We start from the raw sequence: 21,784 nt of genomic DNA, 5'->3' as shown, positions 1-21,784 counted from the left end.
TGTTGAGGAACAAAGGGAGCCTCAGGAAATGACTCTTCTCTTCCTCCCTGTCGCTCTTGCGCAGTTCAGATGATATTAAACTAAAGCATTGATTTTCAGACGGGTTTCAGCTTTAATGGATGAAATGATGAGGTCGGATTCAGCCTGATTAGAGGCTAACTGCATTCCTTGTGTCACCTTTTGGAAGTTAAACAGTTTGAAGAGAAAGAAAGAGAGGGACATTATATATTCACTTATAAGGACACCCAAATACATGTCATCTATCGTCTGTTGGGAGGTGAAATGTCCTCCTATCTATCATGTTGGGTCTGATTCCTGCCTGAATGATATGGGTCAGTGCACGGCACATTGTCTTCAAGAAATTCTCACTAATGTAAGAGTATATTCTTAGGCAAGCCAAGGTGATCTGTTGGGCTGGGTGTTTAAAGAGGCTCTGGGATTTGATTTTCTCCATGGACAAGGATTACTACTTGAGATTCAAAACATCCTGTGTACAAGTCATTTGCATATTCATTCTAGCAGGATGAGAGCTGACCTGGCCCATCCAATCTACCTTCATCAAAAGACATATTGGATTTCTGATTTGAGGGATAACAGAAATACATGTACCCAGATTTTTATTTAGGGCAGAGATTGTGAGGGTTAGGAGTGAATGTGTAGAGATTGATGGTTGACAGAGTGGGTCACTTTATGGATAATCAAAGTTGGGCAACCATGAGCTGTGAAATCTGTGTGCGGGGATTTTTAAATGTCCCCTCTTTGCGATGCAGACGCCCGCAAATAAATCATGTCCGACTTATTACAAGTGGCACGCCTCTCAAGGCCCGATTGTCAGCAAGAGAAAAATGAGAACATAGCAAGGATGATTTTGAACTGTTCAGGGACCCGGGACAGATGAATCATTCAGTTTCCTTCAGCTGACAAAGTCAAATTTCCAAGTTTGTAGTTTTTTTTCCCCAGCAGAAATGTTGACATTTGAAAAGCAGCTCAAGTAAGTGGGATTTGATTAGTTTCGTGACAAGTCGTCACATAGAGAAGCTAACGGTTTGCAATGATTCTTTAAAAAAAGTGCAACGTCGGTTAAAAAGCCCTTCTATATCCATTCATCCACAGCCCTCATTTGGATACCTCAGGCTTGGCAATTATGAAATATATATGGGACACGTTTACTATAAGTTGTTGCATACAGAATGAGAATGAGACCTTTCCCCTCTTCTTGTCTCAGGAGAGTAGTCATAGCTGTTTTGATATGTTGCAAGATGAATGTAAAGACTAACACACTGTGTTTATTTGGCTTTAATTCCTGTTTCTGAGACAAAGTAGTGAACTCCTGCAAACTGTCAGCACAGAGTTGATTAATGAAACAAGTCAGAGGCATTCGTCAGGCTCCATTACCTTTTTTATATGTAATTTCATCCCCCCTAAAAATTTGTATTATATTTCCTTTCTTATTTTCTCAGAGTCTGCTGTGGCATTTTTTGTAATTCAGAGAGACATTGCTTGTCAAATTAGAGGCATCTCGGTGCAGTTTTTCTCTCAAATCATATGATGTATACAACATAAGCACACATTTCATCCAATGGAAAATTGAAGATCTATTTTTCTCTTGGATTCACTTTGCACCACTGGCAGGGCCTCAGTGGAATTTAAGCATCATTAAGGAAGATAGCTTTACTTTGAAAATCCATTTTCTCTACACCTGGATACTGCATATTGTGGTTGGATCTCATGCTCGGTGTTGTTGAGCTTTCCTCGCCGTTACGCTGGAGCTGCTCTGACAGAAATTGTGAAGTATCTTGTGTGAGTGTGGTCTAAAACCTCCGCTACACTGTAAAGCAACAAAGCTGGAGTTCAGTGGTGAAAATCATTCATTGTGTAAGACAAAAATTCAACATGTAATATGTTGAAAATGGGGGCTTTGAACAAAACACAGCGGGATGAAGTCCACTTTTAAACCCTGGCTGTGTGCTGTAGTGCTTTTTTGTATTGACTGGAAATGATAGCCAAGCTATGAGAGTTGTATGTGGATGTCCAAACTCATTGAATGTGCTTTTGATTTTGTAGTGGATGACTCTACACCCAATAATGATGGGTCTTTAACAATGTACAACAGCTCATCTCTGGGGGCCCAATTCACAGAAGTTACATCACTGTTGATGCAGTTTAAGAGGAAAGGAGCTTTACAGCATCCTCGTCTCAGTGTGTCACATCACATTATCTGATCAGTGTTTATGAAAAGTCTTAATTAGTCATTACTGCCCTTGCAAAAATAGCAACACACTCACTTAAAGGCCCATCTCTGTCTGAAACTTGCATGGAGTTCACATGTTCACAGGCAGTTTTGGTAATGGCACACCACATAGCAGACTCGCCGGACCTATTGGATGAGGCTGCACACTGAACAGAAGGGATCCACATGCTTGGGTTGTGGTCACGTTGGTTTTGGGGTTTGGAGGCCCCTGGTGTAATGAAGGAAAGGTGGCAGAGAGCCATATGAAAAAAAGGCCTATTATGAGAACAACATTCCCGCAATGCGTGGTCTTTTTTCTGAACAATCAGATACAAAACAAAACGATATTGGAAAGGTTTCCTTTTTTTTTTAGGAAATACACTTATTAACTTTCTTTCCTACATTAAGTGTAGCCCATTAAAGTCAGTCTCATGCATGTGTATTAAAGGAATAGTTTGACATTTTGGGAAATTAGTTTTCCTCCAAAAGGTTAACTACAGGCAACAGCTGTCTTGTTTGCATAATGTATCTTGCCCAATTTATTTAAATATTACAAAAAAAGAAGGTTTAATTTGAATTTTAGAAAGATCTGGATTTGCTAGTTTCCCCCTGCGTCCAGTCTTTATGCTACAAGAAAATAACCTACGTCCTGAGTCCAAGTCTATTCCTTAAATGACGAGGCTACAGGCCAAATGTTAACAGATTGGTGCTACTACAATAACAATTGTACTGTGTGCATGCATTTACTGCAGGTCTAGGCTGACCATGTGAGTGATTATGCTGTTTGCATAGCTTGAACACTGTAGGAAAATAAAGGTAGACATTGAAAGAGAAAGGTCTGTAATCAGAGCTCAGGCACCAAACCCTGTGCTGACAACTGCAAACTGAATTTCCTCTTGTACCTGTTGTATTCTGCGGGTGTCAGGTTCCCTGGGGGGAAGGAGATTAATATGTCATACTGTGTCTCTGATCCTTCACCCTGTGTGCACTCATTACACTCTCTGCTGTGTCGTCTTTGCCCACACCCTCCGTCTGATCCTGCTTTTGACTGAACGCTGCTACAGCACCGATGTAAGAATACCAAAAAAACATAAACCTAAAATATGGGCTGTTAGCTGTTTGTTCAAACTCGGAAATGTTTACTCACACGACAGTCTCCTTCTTGTTCGTGTCCCACAAGGGAATAATTTAGCTCAAAGCATCAAGGAGAAGTTTAGGATAAAAAAAACTGTTTGGTTGGGAATACATTGTTGCACGAAGAGTTGAAGGAAAAAAGACAAAAGGGGGGATTTATGGGAGACACATGCCGCTACAGTAAAGCAAGATCTGTGAGGCCGCTGCACACCATCCAGATGGCTAATGGCTCGCTGTGCCTCTCCTGCAATTGTGTCATCTTCTTTAAACAGCTGGAGACCAGCCAAAACCCATCGGAATACATGAAAAAAGAAATCAATCCCTGATCAATAGTGTCAAGCATCCAACCATTAAAACGGCTACACAGCGGTGTTTGATCAGCCAGCGTGAGATCGATGAGGGATGGTTCAGTGCGTGTTCAGCTGTGTGAGGATCCGCAAAATGGTCACATGCAGGCCATGTGCCTCTCAAAACACACAATAACAAACACTGGACAATATAATACTATCCAAATATGACAACTGAGCAATGGATGAACTCAAATCTGGCACAGGGCGGATTCAAAACCTCGCTGACACATGAGTCATTGCACATGATTACCTTCACAACGTTTATCGAAGGGCTGTTATATTGCAGTGACTTATATTGAACAGTTATGTTTTAGGGTTGACGGCGTGTCTTGTTTGCCTGTCGCCCGTGTTATCATAGATATAAAATGGCGCACAGTAAAAAGGTGAGAGAGATAAGGAGGGTTTGTCTGCCGGATTTTAAATGTTTGAACAATATCCTTAATTGCAGGAAGAGTTTGACCTTTTGGGAAATCCTTATTCAATCTCTTCCCGAGAGTTAGACGAGAAGATCAACACATGATATTATGGTATAAAGCGTATTGATTATTCACTGTACAATAAAAGTGCCCGGTCATACAATACATTAGTATCGATTATGTTGTGCAATGTATGGCACAGTACTGTACTGTACTGTACAGGTTGTTTCTGATTGGACAGATTGTGTATTATCTTTAGATAGTCTCTTTGATTTGTTTAACTTTTGAAGTTAATTCATCTTTACACCAAGGCGGACGAAGATTGCAGCAACGCTACTTGTATGTTTCAAATGTTCATTGTATTATTGGGATAACATACTTTAATTTTGTGTTTTTTTTGTGCCGTTTTCCTCTTAATTAGGACAGCTCTGTTTGAACATGAACATTATATAATACAAACTGCCCACATACATATATTACTCATTTACAATCACACCACATAGAATGCAAAAAACTACTTTTTAACTCATTATGCAAAGCACACCTGGTTATGAAATGATGATGAAGTATGATTTTTAACAGAGATGGTGAAAGCTTCCACGTGTTTAAAACACTAAATACTGCATCACCCGTCCCTCTTCGAAAGCCCAAGCCTGCAGGACATTTTCCCTTTAGTTTGATTAAGAGCTACTTTTTACAGCTTTGGACACCTGGGGGTCAGAAACCCTACACACCTACAAAGAGAGGCGGTGCGTAACCCTTTGAACCTGTTCATTCTCCCCTCTGGTCGTTTGGTGTATTCCTCCTGCTCTGACAACATTATTGCTCTTTGTCTTAACCAGCCTGCACACGGCGCGTGCATCCTGGCAGGTGTAATGGCCAGTGTCAGATGTCCTTCTCCGTGCTGGGGAGCTTAGACGAACCATAATTTCACAGATGAAACGTGCACAGTCAGAGAAAGGTCATACCTATTCATTAACCACACCAGATGTTAAAACTGCATTGGCTTCATTCTGTTGTCTTTGGCTTAACAGGGACATTCATGTAGTGACATCTCTAAAGGTTGGATCAATTTCAAAATAGTACAACCTAAATTGCTTTGTTTTCATTGTTACTTGCATGACATAACAACTTTGTCCTATTTTGTTGCGACGGGAGATGAGGTTTTTCTCAAGGTCTTTGCAGAACGAGAGGGACAGGAAGAAAAACGAGAGGGAGGGACAGTGGGAGCACTGTGCCCTTCAGTCAGCATGCTGTAGTCATTAGTTTTAGTGGTGGAGAGCTTTATTGCTTCCCACTCGTGTTAAGTCAATCCAACAATTTACTCAGCTACCCTCGCTCTCTCTCTCTCTCCTCTGACAGTTTCATGCACAACTGTTAAGTCTATGGACGTTTCTGGTTAAGCAGTGCAATGTTCTGAATGAGTGAGCCAGCGGTCTGTCAGCCCTCCGGTTCAGGCCGTAGCTACAGTTCCTCAAGGCAACATTAGAGTGGGTGGAGCTTTTCATCTTGGAGCCCTTAACTGAATGGCTGCAGGCCAGTGGCTAGGACAGCCTCCAGCTATTGATGTCATCGCGGCTTTTCTGGTATCAACAACCTCAGGATGTGTGCTCAGCCGTGGTTGTTTGTTTCCATAGGACAACAGCAAGTCGCAATACTATCCGAGCACTTTTTTAAGGCTTCTATTGTGCATGTGTACTTATTTTAGCTGTATCTCGCCGCTAGTTGCTAAACATAAGGGATGCTAAATTGGAGACAAATTGAGATGAAGTGTAAAGTAGCTGCGCTTTGTCAACACTGATTACAGGGGTCGACGACAAAGGCCTATTTTCGGTGTTGTAAAAGTTGCTGACCTGGAGCTGATGGGGAACGATTGTGTTTCACATGCTCCTGCAGGCTGTTCTGTCCTGCTTTTGCAACCCAAAGGCAGACATACTATCACATTTTCCACCAAAGGGCATCAGCTTCTGCACTCCAACCTTCAGATTGTATTTTTGTCTCTATCTGGGCTCACGCGGTCACAGCAAGAGACGGCAGAAGCCTTTTTTTTGTTATCTGACTGATAGTCACATCTTTGTAGGTTGTATCTCCATAATATTTGAAGACAGGGGAAGTGACTTTCTGTTGCAAGCCGTGTTGTCTCTAGGTCCTCTAAAGTCTATTGACTGTCCATCACTGTCTCCCTTTTATTATTGATTTTCTTTTTTTGATTTCTGCTCCACACTCCTGCTACACCCAACCACCCAACTTAACACTTCCTCACTGTCTTTTCTTTTATTGTACATTTGTCTTTTGGTCATCCAGGTCTCTCCTGGTTTCTCTGAAGGGAAATACGAGTCACTGTCTAGAGTAAGCAGAGAGCATGATGCTCTCGTGTTACACACTTTTTTCGCCAAAAGGGAACTTACTTGTATTCTAAATTATTCTAATTATTCTGACCTGAATTTGTAAGTGCACCACATTAACTTTCAGCACATTGTCTGTTCTCCAGTAGGCTGTACACAGTACTAATATGATGTTTTTTATGTTTAAATTCAAATTAATTAAGGGACTTTACCAAAATAATCGGGGTGGGGAAGGATAGGGAAAGACCCTACCAAGCACTAAAATGGCATAAATGAAAAATGACATACCCCTCCCTCTAATTTTTGTCAAAAAAATACATGTATGGCAAACATGACAACATAACAATATTTGGTGCATACTGTATACAAGCCACTCCAAGCATTTTTAGATGAAAGAGCTGCTAAGTAAACAGTTATCAGAGCCACAGAATGTGTGAATGGAGCACAGCCAGCAGCATTGTGGTTTCTGATATGAATATAATTAGATCAGATGATGATATAGCCTAATATGTATTAGAACTAATGTCTGACTGTCCCTTTAAATCAGGTGTAACAATGCCAGAGTCACGTTTCTTCCAAGCTGTTTCAAAGAGCACAGTGTTAAATATCCAAACAGATACGATATTTTTATGAATCTAGAACGAGAAAAAGTTGAAATACCTTGCTCTCCAAGGAATATACCTACTCACTACTCTCCCTTCAGCGAAAAGAAAACAAAATCCATAACCCTCACCCTCACCCTTCGCTGACCCCCTCTCCCCCTCCAATAATGTTTCCACAGTCCCTTACATGTTTTACATGTGAGGTAAACCTCTGACCCTGCCAAGACATTATGCCATGCTCGCCAAACCCCAAAGGTTATGACATTATATATGAGTAAGCATATAAAAAAAGTGTATGTAAATGTTTTAAGTGTAAATACCAACGGTATGCACAATATAATATTTAGCAGCACTGGATATCTTTGAACCATAGAGTCAGTTTTATCCAGTCAGAGTGAATTATTCACAACTGGAGTTACACCAGGGCTACAAGAAAGAAAAACTCTTTTTATTTGAGCATGTGTGCACGCTCACACACATGAAACCCCTCACGGAGCGAGGTTGCCGTCTGGTGCAGAGACGTCTTCTGCCGTGTCGGATTACCTGTCATTCACGAGGTTGCCATGTCTGATGAGATGATGAGTGTTATTTATGGACCCAGGGCGTTTTCTTGCATGTGACAGATAAGTAGAAAAAAATCCCCTGACCTCTCCTGTATAACAGTTTTATGGTGAGTTTATCAGTGATTTACTTATGTTTTGACCTAGAGTAAATAAATGGATTGCCAATACCCCCCACCCCCCTCAGGGAGGCTATAAATGGCTTGCCATTCATTGGCAAATAAGAGATTCCTTGGCAAATATTTATTCCCTGCAGGGGCCGAGTGGCCAGGTGTGGCACAAGCTGCTATTTTTCACTAACTTCCTTTCCATTCACGGGCTGATTGTGGGGCCCCACTGAAGCGCCTCTTCCTTCTTGTCACATTTAGTAAACCATCAGCCTTTAATTATTTCACTGACTTCTCTTTTATTCACAACACACTCACAATTTACAGGTCGTTAAAACATACAGTATGCTTTGAAGACCAACACTAGCATATGTTTGTCTCATTAATTTAAGGTACAAATTCAAGTCTCACTCCATCTAACTGAACTTTGTTGATCAATTGTGCCACACAGCAATCAGAGAGAGATAGTCAGACATCCTTGCACATCACCACTGCCTTTGAAGCTGTTTTGTTTATTAACAGTGTAGTTCTTATGCAGGATTTTGTCGTAATGTCGTTTCCTCGCAAAGATTTGTTTCCTGTGTAGGCTTGTGATATTTCCCCAAAATCGAAAGTTCATTAAAAACAAAGTGGCTCAAAGTTTTTCTCTTTGATTAACGAAAGCATTAATAGACCATTTGTGGGACGCTACAAATCATAAATAGTGATGATCGGAGCCATATAAGAGCGGTATGAGAGAAAGAGACTGCACTATAATTACAATGCAGTTTCCTTATAGTCCTACTTGAATTGTTAATAGTAATAGTTGTAAGTGTACATCCTATTGTCAGTCAACACCATTCGCATTACATGCTGTATATAATTTATAAGCCTTTTAATGTGCACGGAAATTAATTTATCTTAAGTTTTAGCTTAAGAATTAAAGAATTAATGAACAGGTATGCCATCTGTTAAATATGACTTGTGTTATTTATAATTTAAACAAACTTTTGTCCCTGTCCAGGGATTCAGAGGTGTCAAGTATCAAAATACAAACACTTTGTTATTTTACTTAATTGAGAATTCCGGCCAAAAAGACTGAATGTTAAGCAAAGTAAGTCAACCTTTACATCACATATGTTTGTTTTTTATTAAAAACGGTAATATGGTGGCAACGCAACTTCCACCAGCAATGCATTTGAACAGTCACCTTTAATTCTGGTGCTTCTTCTTGTCTGAAATGGGACTGTATGCTGTAAATAAATAGGTTGTCGTTGGTTTTCTTTGTAATGCTGCATGCCTGTGTGTCATCACTGTATGGCAGCATAATCAGTTTTTTTTATAGGAAGTGGGTGAAAGAAAGAGGATGGAAAGAAACTAACAATGAATAACTTAATTCTCCGAAATAATATATAAGCTCTTTGTTTTTGATGAGCTGAGGTATTAGTCATTGGCCAAAAAGAAAATCAGGCAACCACTACACGATGGTTGGGCGATAATGTTGCATTTACCAAAAGTGCAGGTTGTAGCGATCCTGTCCCTTGTGCCATAAATCATTGTTAGTGTTCATAAAATGCAGGATTCAGATGTAAAACAATAAAGGAGAGGAGGTTCTAATCATAAACCACCCAACAGGAAGCATCATTTATCAGCTGCCTAGGTAGAACATGTATCAGTATTCCTACTGGCCACATTACCAGATAATTCACTCTAGCCTGGCTTTTATTTCATCTGCAACACATAAACAAATCAGTTTTCTTTAGTAGATATTAGCAGGTTGGCTGATACAGAGGTGGCGGTTTGGGTTATAGGGTTTGCCATGTCCTGGATGTAAGCTGGGACTGATCCGTTCGTGGCCCTGTATGCAAGTACTAGTGTCTTGATGCGGATGCAGGCAGAAATTGGTGATCAGTGAAGAGAGCGGAGGAGGGGTGTAGTGTGAGAGAACTTGGGGAGGTTGAAGACAAGTTGAGCTGCTGTGTTTTGAATGAGCTGCAGGGGCCGGATGGCACATGCAGGTAGTCTAGACGTAAAATGACCGAAGCTTGAACCAGAACCGCCTTATGCGTTAGAAGGGGACATATCCTTCTGATGTTATGTAACATGAATTCTACATGATCAGGTAGTTACAGAAATGTTAGAAGGGAAGGAGAGTTGGTCGCCACGTGTAACACCCAGGTTTCTAGCAGTCTGGGTGGGGGCTACAACAGAGTTTTCCAATTTTTATAGTCAGGTCTTGAGCAGGAAAGCCCTTCCCTGAAAGGAAAAGGAGCTCAGTCTTGTAAAAGTTGAGCTTCAGATGGTGTGTGGATATCCAATATAGAAATGTCAGTCAGACATGCTGCTACTTGAGTTTCAGACTGTGATAAGAAAAGCAGTGCGAGTGAATGACAGACCCGAGAGAGATGGCGTACAGAGAGAAAAGGAGGGGACCCAGGACTGACCCCTGAGGAACCCCAGTTTTGAGTGGGCACGTTTCTCAGGTAGATCCTCTCCAAGTGCTCCATTCTGCAAGCAACAAGCAATCCAATGCTTACTACCTGAAATGTCTTATTAGAAAACATAGAACACACTGTACTACATATTTTACATGCAAACAGTGCATAGACAAGCCTGCTCTATAATATCTGAAGAGAAGTTAATTGAATTTAATTCAATATTATTTATATAGGTCTGTATACTCTGTGATGTTATTTACAGAAACCCAACAATTCCCACCAAGAGCAAGCACTAGGCAACAGAAGCAAGAAAAAACTTTTAAGAGGCAGAAACCTCGAGCAGAACCATGGCTCAGGTTGGGCGGTCATCTGCCTCGACCGGTTGGGGGTGAGGGAAAGAGACAGAGTCAGACAGACAGACAGACAGACAGAGAAGAGACGAGAGAGACATGCAGAATTGCAGCAGAGGGTGTCAAACAGGAACATGGAGGCAGCAGGTGACTCCAACTACAGATCCAGACTCCACAGCTCCAGAGCCAGAAACACCTGCAGGAAGCGATAGGATGATCTTGATCTAGTGGCTTTTTCACTCCAGCAACAAAGTCCCCTGCTGCTGCCTCACAAACATCTGCTTTGACCCTCACTCAGGAGTTTCTAAGTCCTTGACTGCTGTTTAGGTTGACTTTGCAACAAGCTGTTGCCATTAAACTTCCACCCAAGCTTTTAAGCGCTGCTGCCAAATCAGTATACCTGAGCATTTTCCTTTCATACGCCTCATCTGCTGCATTTTCCCATCACACTGTGAGATCTTCAGGATACACAACTTTCTCTGCCATAACACAGAGTCTGACTTCAAGGTACGATTTTCTCCAGGACTGGCAGCTCTTTCCACAAACAGATTCCCATTTCCATGGGTACCTAATTCACGGCCTCTTTTCACTTTGATTACAAAAACTAATATAGTTCTTTCTGTGAGCTAACAAATTATTTTTTACCTATTTCCTCCCAAAATATCTCTACTATGTCTTTTTAATCGGATTTTGGGGGTTAGTGTAAGAAGGTAGCACACCGGATTCTCTGCCTTTCTCCATCTTCTTTGTCCATCCATGTAGGCTACTGTACCTAACTGCCATTTAAATAAGACTAAGTAACTAATATGCTGTAAAGACCCTTTTCACCTGACGTCACGCTCTACTCGCGCAAATTATGAACATGCGTATGTATTGCCTTTCTGTTTTAAATGACTGATTAATAACAATAAAAGTATCCTCACCAGCTAGCTGCTGAGCTATGACCCACATTGGTTATTCACTGACCTAGCCAGCTACATATCCCAAAAAGAAAGCCGTTCCCTTGATCATTTAACTTAACAATTATACGAAATTATCAGTTAAATTAAACATGACATCGCACAGAAACTACCTTCAAAAAAGTAATAAAATGTTTATCACAGACTGGGCAGACTAAAAACAGAGGGAGAAAGAACATAAGGGTAGGAATCCAATCCTGCAAATCTCAAAACTTCTCCAAATACCGCTCTTTGTGAGCACAGATGCCCTACCTCAACCAATAATGGCACGGCAACTTGTTGTTCAATAGAAGAAGCCATAATGAAGAAGATAAGATTGTTGCAGTTTATTTAGTGTTATTTATTTTAAACTTATCGAAACTAATGAAACTAAATGAAACTTTCCACTTGTCTACTACACTGTTTAGCTTGTGCTTCCGGTGATTCTGCTGTCCGTCATGGTGTCGTGGTCATATGTTTGCAAAGGGTCTATAGAGTGATGCAAAACATGGACATGGGATTTTCAAATGAAATGTTTCACCACATTTAACTTGATATTTTTTTCTTCTGAATAGCTGGACAACATTCTTTAAATGCATATTTCAACTTTTAGAAAATATGCTTATTTGCCCAGAGTTAGATTAGGAGAATGATACCACTCCTATGTCTGCATGCCAAATATTAAGCTATAGCCAACAGCCTGTTAGCTTAGCATTGTATCAAGGCTGGAAATAAGAGGCTAAGATAGCCTGGCTCCGTCCAAAGGTAACACATCCTGCCAACCAGCACCACTAAAGTTCCTGAGTCTTTGCTGGTTGCCAGTCTTTGCTGCTTGCCTCGCGTTGCCAACAAGACTCCAGAAAGTGACCTTAAGACAGAACAAGGCTAGCGGGCGGTTTCCCCTTATGTTACTGAGGGTGGTATAGATCCTTTTATCCAACAATTCAATGCTATGTTGGAAACAGGAACTGAACTCTTAGAATACTTCCACATTGAATTCCATTTTGTGTAGGAATGCGGCCATCAAATACTGGGTACTTAACATGCCTAATCTGTTGTGTTCTTCTGTTCCAACTGGCTGAATGTGTACACAAACAAGCACAGAGAATTTTGTTTTGTAGTCCCAAACTGCCTAGCCTACTACAAAAATCTAACCGCAGTCTTGCTATCACGAGCTAATTTTGACTAACGTTACGCTAGCATGTCAAACGGGGCTTGTCAGTCTTTCAATAGCTATAGGAGAATGTAAAGTTGCCCTTCAACTAAGCAGGCAGCTACCGGATACAACTATAAAATAGCAAGGTGACCAGTAAAACTACAGCAGACGACTATCCTTGCACTGCAGTTATATTTCTTTCTCCCCGTTCTTTAACGTGAAATGCTGTTTAAATTTCCAAGATAGAAACGCATTCCTGCCCAGGCTCATTTGTGCCCATCTCTACCTACAGTATATCAGTTATCACGCAAAAAGCTAATTTTTTTGTTTTTATATTGAGGCTTCTGGGAAATGCAGGGAGTTGGAGTAGTTTATTTAGATAGTGAATAAAGTTGTGAAACAGTGAAAGTATTGTCATGTAATTCATTGTTTTCAACAATGTAACTGTATTCAAAATACCACCTATTTAATTCATAGAATACAGTTACTCATAATTTGTATTCTGAATACGTAACAGTGGTACATGTATTCCGGTACTCCCACACAATGCACATAGACAAGACTAACAGTGATGGTCTTGACTTTGATCTAACAAGGAGTGTTCCACTTTTTCTTTAGGGTTTTACTGCAGTTGGCATCCTATTCTATCCTATAATTTTAATAATTCTAAATAGAACACTGCCCTTCAAAATGCAAATATAAACTTCCCTCCAGTTATGGAAACCCCACTTTCAAGAACATCTTTACACCTGTGTTCCACTAGTCCTAATTTACATAATCCCGCAAGCATGACCCCTCTTTCTCAAATGCATTTCCTGCATGACATCAGGACATGCTCCACTGTCTCCATTTCTTTACATAGACTGCAATGTCCTGTTGGAGGTTTTCCCATTATAAAAAGTGTAAGTGTTCAATTGACACAGAGTGGAGGAATGATCGGGTATATGAAGCAGAGGTTGATTGTGGTAGATGAGCTGCAGCTGGAACCCTGACTCCCACACACCAGACTAAACTCCTGTAATTAGAGACAGACAGAGGGGAGGGGGAGAAGAGAGAAAGAGAAGCTACCTAGGAGCAGCAGGCCTAACATTCAATGCATTTTTTTAAAATGTGTATGCTATTCCCATAAAGAACCTGTATAAATGAGATAGCTCCTTGATGTTTTTTTGTGTTAATAGAGAGGGTGGCACTGCTACCACAACATTCAAACCAACATGGCTGCCAAACAGCAGCTCCCATAATGCCCTCAAAGCTGGGACTCTAAACTTTGAGAAATTGCAGTATGATATTTGTCAAAATGTCCGTGTGCAGCAGTCAACGCAGTTTTGCTGTTTGTTTTCAAGGCAGCGCTATCACTGGATTTAGACGAGAGGATGGATAACCAAACCTAGCCCAACGTGACCCAACGAGACCCAACATGACCCAACGGGACCCAACATGACCCAACGGGTTCGGACAGATATTCAGAAATGATATTCGGGTTTGGGTTGGGTTTCCTTACCAAGCAATTGGGAAAGGTTGACAAATTGAACATTTTAAAATAAACTTGCGCTCTTTGCCCCGTGTGCGCTGAGGCACTCATCTGTTGACATTTCCGAATGCCTTCCTACAGTTGAATAAATGCAGGCTTTCCACACAAACAAACTTACATATATGTCGTTAGTATGAGATAAAATGAGATTTTAACTGTCTGGCTCGGGTCGGGCTTGGACATAAATATCTTAATGCCTGTCGGGCTCAGGTCGGGGTTGGCTACTGCTCTGTCGGACGCGGGCCGGACCGAAAAAATGCGGCCCGATCTGCACTCTAATTTAGACAACCATGCTGTTGAGGACACATTTCTCCCTGTGTCTTCTGTGTTTTGTTTCCACATCAATCACTTTGGGCCGGATGGGTACCTGATAAAGTTCAGGATGAGCCACAAATAATAAAAAAAAAGAAGTGGTTGAAGAAATGCAGCAGAGCAGCAGTATGTAGGAAGACTTTTACCCTAATGGCAAAAAAATTTGAATTTATGTGAGTGGGTTGAAGTCATTTTATGGTTATGGAGGGCACAGTCACTAAAACAAAGGTTGTTATTAGGCTTAATGGACACTATGAAAACTGATTTGTTTTGCACTTCAAGCTGAAATCCTACAGTCGCCTGATTAATTGATAGAACAATCTTAACAGTTGGCCCAAATGTGTTCCCTGTTGGCTAAATTTGGTTATTCACCTTCGAGTGCACCTTGATTGCTTAACAGAGGCCTTTATAGATAAGTCATTTTTCACATTTTATTATAAAAGACTCAACCTCTGGATACTTTTTTTCAGCTTCATCGTGGCCATCTGATCACACTGTCAGATCATTTCAAGGCATTGGTTCCAGCTCACCAGTGTTGGTTGCTTTGTGAAAGTTGCGGCAACTCACGCTCAGAATAAAAGACCCATGCCTTTTTAAATAGCTGATATGATTTGATGCCGTCCATATAGTACATGGTGGAAACGTCTGGTTGATGGCCCCTGACAAATTCACCGGCTTTGTCACTGTCATTCATCTTTCACTTTGAGATGGCAGGAGGGAGAGGGCCGCGCAACCCTGCGGTGATAACACAAAGGTAGCTAATGTGACGTGGCATAAAGTGATTCATATAGACTACAACCACACTTTCGAATCATCTTATGTGAAAGGAGTCAAAGGACGATTAGCGACCTTGTGTGCAGGCTGATCCGGAGGAAATCAGAAAACACATCTGTGCTTCAGCTCACGTGCTCTGAGGCACTTTATCTTCACGGCACGCTCTATTTTCAAACATGCACCAATACCAAGCATGCATAAAAGGTTCACTCGTGTGTACAGTCCAGGAGGGGGCATGGTTGGTGAAAATGAAAAGAAAACAGAAGACTGTCACTGCCTGTAGAGTGCTGACTGGCAGTGCAGATTTGATTTGCACATGCGTCACTTTGCAACAAGTAGCCTACAAGATGCTAACAAAACTTCTGTAATGTAATGTAAAACAAAGGCTGTCAGTTGAATGGCATTTTGAGCCAACGTTAGCAATAAAACACAACAAAGGCTGTCAGTGGAATGGCGTTTGTGCTAACGTTAGCAATAAAACAAAACAAAGGCTGTCAGTTTAATAGCTTTTTGAGCTAACGTTAGCAATAAAACACAACAAAGGCTGTCAGTTTAATAGCTTTTTGAGCTAACGCTAGCAATGAAACACAACAAAGGCTGTCACTTGAATGGCATTTAAGCTAACGTTAGCAATCAAACAGTCATAGAGAGCAAAAACATATTTGAAATGACTGATAGCTTAGCTACAAGCTAGCAATCAAACACAACAAAGGCTATCACTTGAATTGCGCTTTGAGCTAACGTTAGCAATCAAACAATCATAGATAGCTACAATGTTTTTGAATTTTCAGTATGACCCGTTAGGCCGTAAACCATTTAAACCTGAGCATGTGCAACTCACAGTTGCACTCTACTTACATCGGGACACACTTACATTGACAAAGACCACCGGTCTAATGGCCGAGCCAGAGCTTTAACTTTGATCACCTCTCTGATTGGAACAGGCAGCCGAGTGTTTTAGAAAACTCTAGAAGGCAGACCTCAGTTCGAGGCGTTGGCCCTCTATTCATACCCAAACGCTCCATCAAGACCTTGGCTGTAATACCCCTGGCAGCCAAGTCAGCATTATATAATGCATATGAGAGTGTCTATTGTGAAAACAGAAGTAGACTGCTCTTAGAGGCTTAAGGGCCCTAAGTGACGCAAACAGAAAATCAATTACATAACTCATTATTTGGAAGCAGAGCAACAACAAGAAGTAAATGAAGAATGGATGGCAGGTCTAGCAAATTTAAAAAGCCTATTACAGTAATACCAGCGTGGAGACCTTTTAACCACAAGACTGTTGACAGGATGATATTAAACTATGACAGGCCTCTGGGTGTTACTGCTTTCATTTTGTGGAACAAGACACAGGACTCATTGGATTAGATCTCATGTCATTTTTGCACCCAGTGCAATTAATATCCTTAAAAGAGTTTCTGTGCAATAACAGTCAGCCAGTCATGCATTCAGAAATGCTGGCCATTGGCACTATTGTGCGCATTTTTACTGAAACTCTCTGTGCTTGACTTACATTAATGCCTCGCTGACTTTGAGATCATGGAAGTTGGCCTCAAGTGAGGAATTGAGGCAAAACAAGCTAACACAACACCCCCTTTGGGATCAAGCTCTTCATTCAGAGTTTCTCCAAAGCACCTTGAGATGGATAAATAATATTGTTTAATAAGAGTCCTTTCTGTTGATACAGTTGAGGTGTTAATGCATGTGGACACTTCACTGAATCTCACGCGAGCAGTCATGATTTTTCTAAGCAAAACATCCCAAAGGCTGCTTCACGTCAAAGTTAGACCATTATTCTCCATGGAAAACCACTCAAAATGTACAGAAGATTTGATTTCACTTTTTAAAAAGTCACTCCCTAATAAAAAAAAAAAAATCAAAGCTCTCTCTTGTTGGCTAATTTCCAGCTCTGCTTAAGCAGCCAAGTGCATTAGGTGCTTAGATAAAGTGCCCCAGCCAACCAAGCAGAAAAACAACTTGTGCCTGCCTGGACTGGTCAGGGTGGGGCCGGCCCGGGTTCGGTTTGGACTCCATAGTGCCTGGGGTCGCCTGTGACATGCCCACCATTAATTACCACTAATGAGTTGCGCATGAAAAGCCTGATGTTGATAGACTGAACATCCCGTTCATGGGTTATGGGATACAACACTCACAGGGGATTTGTGGGGAATGTGGCTATTCTGGTTGGAAGGGTATAGCAGCATAGATTGCATTTTGATGGTGGAGATGAATAACCACTGAGGGAAGAAGAGTATAAATAAAATGAAGAGAGAAGTGCTAGTTCCATGATTTATCGTGCTAGGGGATTAAGTCGTTCTGAAGATTTTCTCAACATACTTTTTTAATTTTGAGAGAAAACCATGAGTTTGAGGTCCGAAATCTCTGAAGTAAGCGCACTATTTGTGTCTTTGAAAGCCTACAGTATCCGTGTTTTGCTGTTTTAAACTTTTTAGTGAACCCCACCTCAGGAGCTGAGCAGAGTTGAACACTGAACTTGGCCGTTTCAACAATGACTCCCTTTTTGCACTTATATTCATGGTGTGCAGTGTGAATGACTTTCACAACTCAAACAGAGGAAAAGAGGGAGAGTGTTCCATTCCAGCTCCATGCCTGTGTGTTTGGATTTTGAGCGGCTGCTCCCTGCCAGCCAGCCTCCTCCGCCCTTTGAGCTTCTCAAAGCAAAGCCAGTGTGCCTGAGGGGGAGAGCGCGGAGGAGTTGGAGGACGACCGAGCCTACCTGCAGCCTGCAGCTGACTGGAGTCGCTTGGTGCAGGGCAGGCCCCCAAAATACGATACTTTCAATATTTGCTTTGGCTCAGTCTGTGTGTTCCATTAAAGGATGTACTGTTGGCAAGGGCTGGGACATTTTTAACCTGCAATAACAATCCTGCTTTGGGAACACATCCTTGTTTGAAACCTTGTGTGTTGCACCTCTTTTTGCTAAGTTCTGTTTGTGATGCATGAGGTAGCAGCGCTGTTTCTGCCTCTTGAATTGTATTGGTTAGAAGAGTATGTGTAAAAGAACATGTTTTGCTTCTTTTTTTTTAAAGATGAGCATGCATGACGGATTTAGTGAGTGATATTCCAAACTGCTCACTTACAGCTCGACCAATGAGAGCAATCGCTCATTTTCAGAACTTAACAAAGAAGGCATTGTTTTCTGTCAGATTTCCCCCCTTTTTTAATAATAAGCAGTACAGTTGAGGTGAACCAGGGCTCTTCCCCTGAGCTTTTGAGCATTGTTTAAATTTGAATCATGATCGCATTTCCGATACAAGTGTTCTCACATTATCAAAGTGACAGGGATATTTGCTAACGGCGGCCCCGAACAGTGAGGGTCATCCCCCAGAGGGGGAAGCGGCACACAGCCCCAGGCCTCATCACTCTCTGCCAGGCATGGCCCACTTCCAGTCAGTGTCTGTGCTACAGGCAGCCACTTTGCAAAGTCAGAATGATCGATTACGCTAGGTGAGTTAAACAATTATGGGGCAATTTGGGGCTCCATGCCTCATAAATTGTTGGTCTCCCATACTGATGTATCTCAGGGAAGAGTAATGAATCAACTTTCGGAAACAAAAGTCGGATTATCCTCTCAAGCTATTCTTTGATGTTAATAATAAACAATATTAGGGGGAAAAGTGCTGTTTCTCTCACTGTCAAAGACTCTGTTTTGCTTTATCTACGGTTTTTGTTAGAAAAAAAGGCTTGCATAAGCATGAACCCATTAGGTAAAGTCAAACATACAGGTGTTAGAAAAACACATAACTAGATTTACAAACTCACACAACACTGTGACTTTGTGTTTTTATCCTCATATGAACAGGCAGCGCGGTAAGGAGAGCTTCATAGTGTTATCATGCAGGCGACTGATAACTGACTCGTCTGCTGCCCACTGTGAATACAACAAACCCGCATTTAGAAAGCAAATGCGAAACGAGAGAATAGGGCATGCGCTCGACGTGACTCCATAGTGACGCGCAAGACACCGTGGGGCTGGCCTGTTTTGCCGGGATTGCAGCAGTTCAGCAATCAGATCATTTCTGCCAGTTTGCAGACCTGAGACTCCTGGGAGGAGGGAGGGGCAGGCGGAAGATGGGGACACATTTTGTGGCTGGCAGGCAGGTGTCAATACTAAAATAAGGTTTAGAGTGGCTTACAGTATAGGTGTGAATGTGTGTGTGTTTACCCTTTGCAACATAATGTGCTCATAGGGGGAAATAGAATAACAAACAGAAAAGTTCTATTTTTGAAGTACTGTAGGTCTGTGGTTACTGTGCACCACAGGAGCCACTGGAATGAAACATAGATGGACCTAAAACAGAACCAGGACTTGGCTGTGTTAGTCTATATCTATATTGTTCTTACGGTCGACAGAGCCCCTGAAAGTACCAAAACCGACGTGTAAGTCTGTCTCTTAATGCTTTCAGTCACCCATTTGGTTCTACTGAAGACATACTGTACATTGTAAAAGTGACACAAATGAATAGCTTCAGATTTTAAATAAAGGTTTAGTCATTTCCTTAACCCTTGTGTTGTCCGTTTCAAAGTGTATTATATCTGAAATATGGATTTCTTTCAACCAAATTACCCAAAAATAACATGGATGATTCCATACAACCTTATTCAGGTAAAATTAATGATTACTTTTACTGAAATTTTTGGGTGTGTTATTGAATCTTATCCACTAAATATCCTCTGATCTTAACTATTAGTCAAAATAATTGATAATGTCTCAATTTTTAACTAAAAACGGATGTATAATTTGATATAAATAAGGTTTGTCGACCATGAATTCCAAAAATAAGTGTAAAACCTATTATTAAACCACAAAAAGAATCTGAATTTTGACCTGGAAGGACAAGTTCATGGTTAACGAGAAGACAACACAAAGGGTTAAACAGCTGTAGTTTTTAGCAAATGACTGTAAAAAGTGTTAGCAAATAGTGCATATGTTGGGGACCATTTTTCAGATGCGTTTAAATACACATTTGTTGAATTTCCTTGTTTTCTCACAAAAAACGAGATTTATTATCTGATCATAAATGTGATCTCACATAGGTAAATGGCAAATGTGAACCATAAATTATGTATACATCACTGTTATTTGAGCTAAAGTAAATATCTGTTAACTATTTTTACCTAAATTGTTATGTTTATAATGTGGTGGGTCCACCAGACCCGGAAACGTTGGCTGTGTAACAAAAATATGAACAAGGCCACACATGGGTTAAGTGGCCCAGGTGTTTTGGATGCAGGCTATGCGCTCTGCATCCAGAGTACTTTATCCATGTGATATTTTGTGTTATCATCGGAGGGTCCCTACAAAGTCTTGGGAGCGTTACGCACCGTCACATGCATAGTTAAAAGGATGCGGAAAACAGGGCACATTTTTACCCATTGAAATTCCTAATAAATCCAGACTTTTGCAAGAAATGTTGCCCGCGCAAATTTCACACGGCTTCACGCAACTTTTTTGCAGGTGGGGCCACATTTTTGTTAAAGGCTAAATATGTGTCAAACCATTGTGAATGTAGTACTGTAGCGCTGCAGAGACGTCCCGGCCTACAAATTGTATCCTACAGACTTTGTTTTGTACAGAAAATTACACTGTAAATAAATTTCGTTTTTTAGATTTTAATATTTTTCAATGAAAATACTATTATACAAAAATGAACATCACCTCAAATATCTTGAATCATGACGCAATATCAGTCAAAATGATTGCAATTAGATAATTTCCTCATATCTTGCAGCCATATATTTCATAGTTTGGGTCTTCTTGAGGGATTTCTTAAAAATAAGAGAAAATAGACGCTTTTCATCCTCCACTGAATCCACTGAACAGGCCAGGCTGATGTCATCATTTGTCATCGCTCCTTACGTCCAGAACTCTGTGTGTGACGTTTTGCCCAGAATATTTTGAATCATCCGCTCTTCCTTAATTGCAAATGTCTTGTTCTTTTCTATTGCTTTTAAAAGCGACAATTTCTCAATGACGCTTGGTCACTTACTCAGGTGTCAATGCAAATGCCAAGAGTGGGATAGGTAGCTGCTGCAACAGGACTCAGAACAGTTAGAATAATGCGCAGTGCAGAAATCATTACACAGAAGCTACTGTAGAAATATTGGTAAACACCCTTAATAGTGCATGGGAGTTTGTCACACACATAAAGACACACACAGACGCAAACAAACGTGCACACATTGCACTCAGGCAGTGACTGCACCTTTGCTGCCTTAAGGATTTCCTGCCTTATCTATTTTGCACATTGCCTCATACTCATGGCGCTGAGTATTCATGTCCGAGGGAGCGTCTTCACTTGAGAGCTCTTAGTGTTTACAAGCAGCTCAAAGTGATGTCATCCCTTTAAAATGACCTCAAGGAAAACATCCCCCTGCAGCAAGTCTCATTTAATGACATTAGTCGTATCCTTTAATTACTCCAGTGCACCCAGTGCTAAATGAGCAATTACTTCAGCAACGTTGTTGCATTTAGCTGCATCTGTTTGTCAAAAGTTCAGAGGCTTTTTTAATATTTTTCATCACAATCGACAGCGTC

The 21,784-nt window shown here is 41.0% G+C and overlaps 1 protein-coding gene and 1 long non-coding RNA gene across 3 annotated transcripts in view; both read left to right on the top strand.

Moving 5' to 3' along the window:
- LOC117948685 overlaps positions 1-4,228 on the top strand; it is a 12,299-nt gene extending 8,071 nt beyond the window's left edge. The window contains exons 4-5 of the long non-coding RNA XR_004657522.1: positions 4,091-4,097; positions 4,163-4,228. This is a non-coding gene — a long non-coding RNA (uncharacterized LOC117948685). The remainder of the gene's footprint in view (positions 1-4,090; positions 4,098-4,162) is intronic.
- Positions 1-21,784, top strand: part of btbd11b (BTB (POZ) domain containing 11b) — a 77,868-nt gene that overhangs the window by 19,351 nt on the left and 36,733 nt on the right. The window lies entirely within an intron of this gene.

Source organism: Etheostoma cragini, chromosome 8 (genome assembly GCF_013103735.1).
Source record: "Etheostoma cragini isolate CJK2018 chromosome 8, CSU_Ecrag_1.0, whole genome shotgun sequence".
Taxonomy (NCBI): Eukaryota; Metazoa; Chordata; class Actinopteri; order Perciformes; family Percidae; genus Etheostoma; species Etheostoma cragini.
The sequence above is the reverse complement of the archived record's forward strand: the minus strand, read 5'-3'. Positions and strand labels throughout refer to the sequence as shown.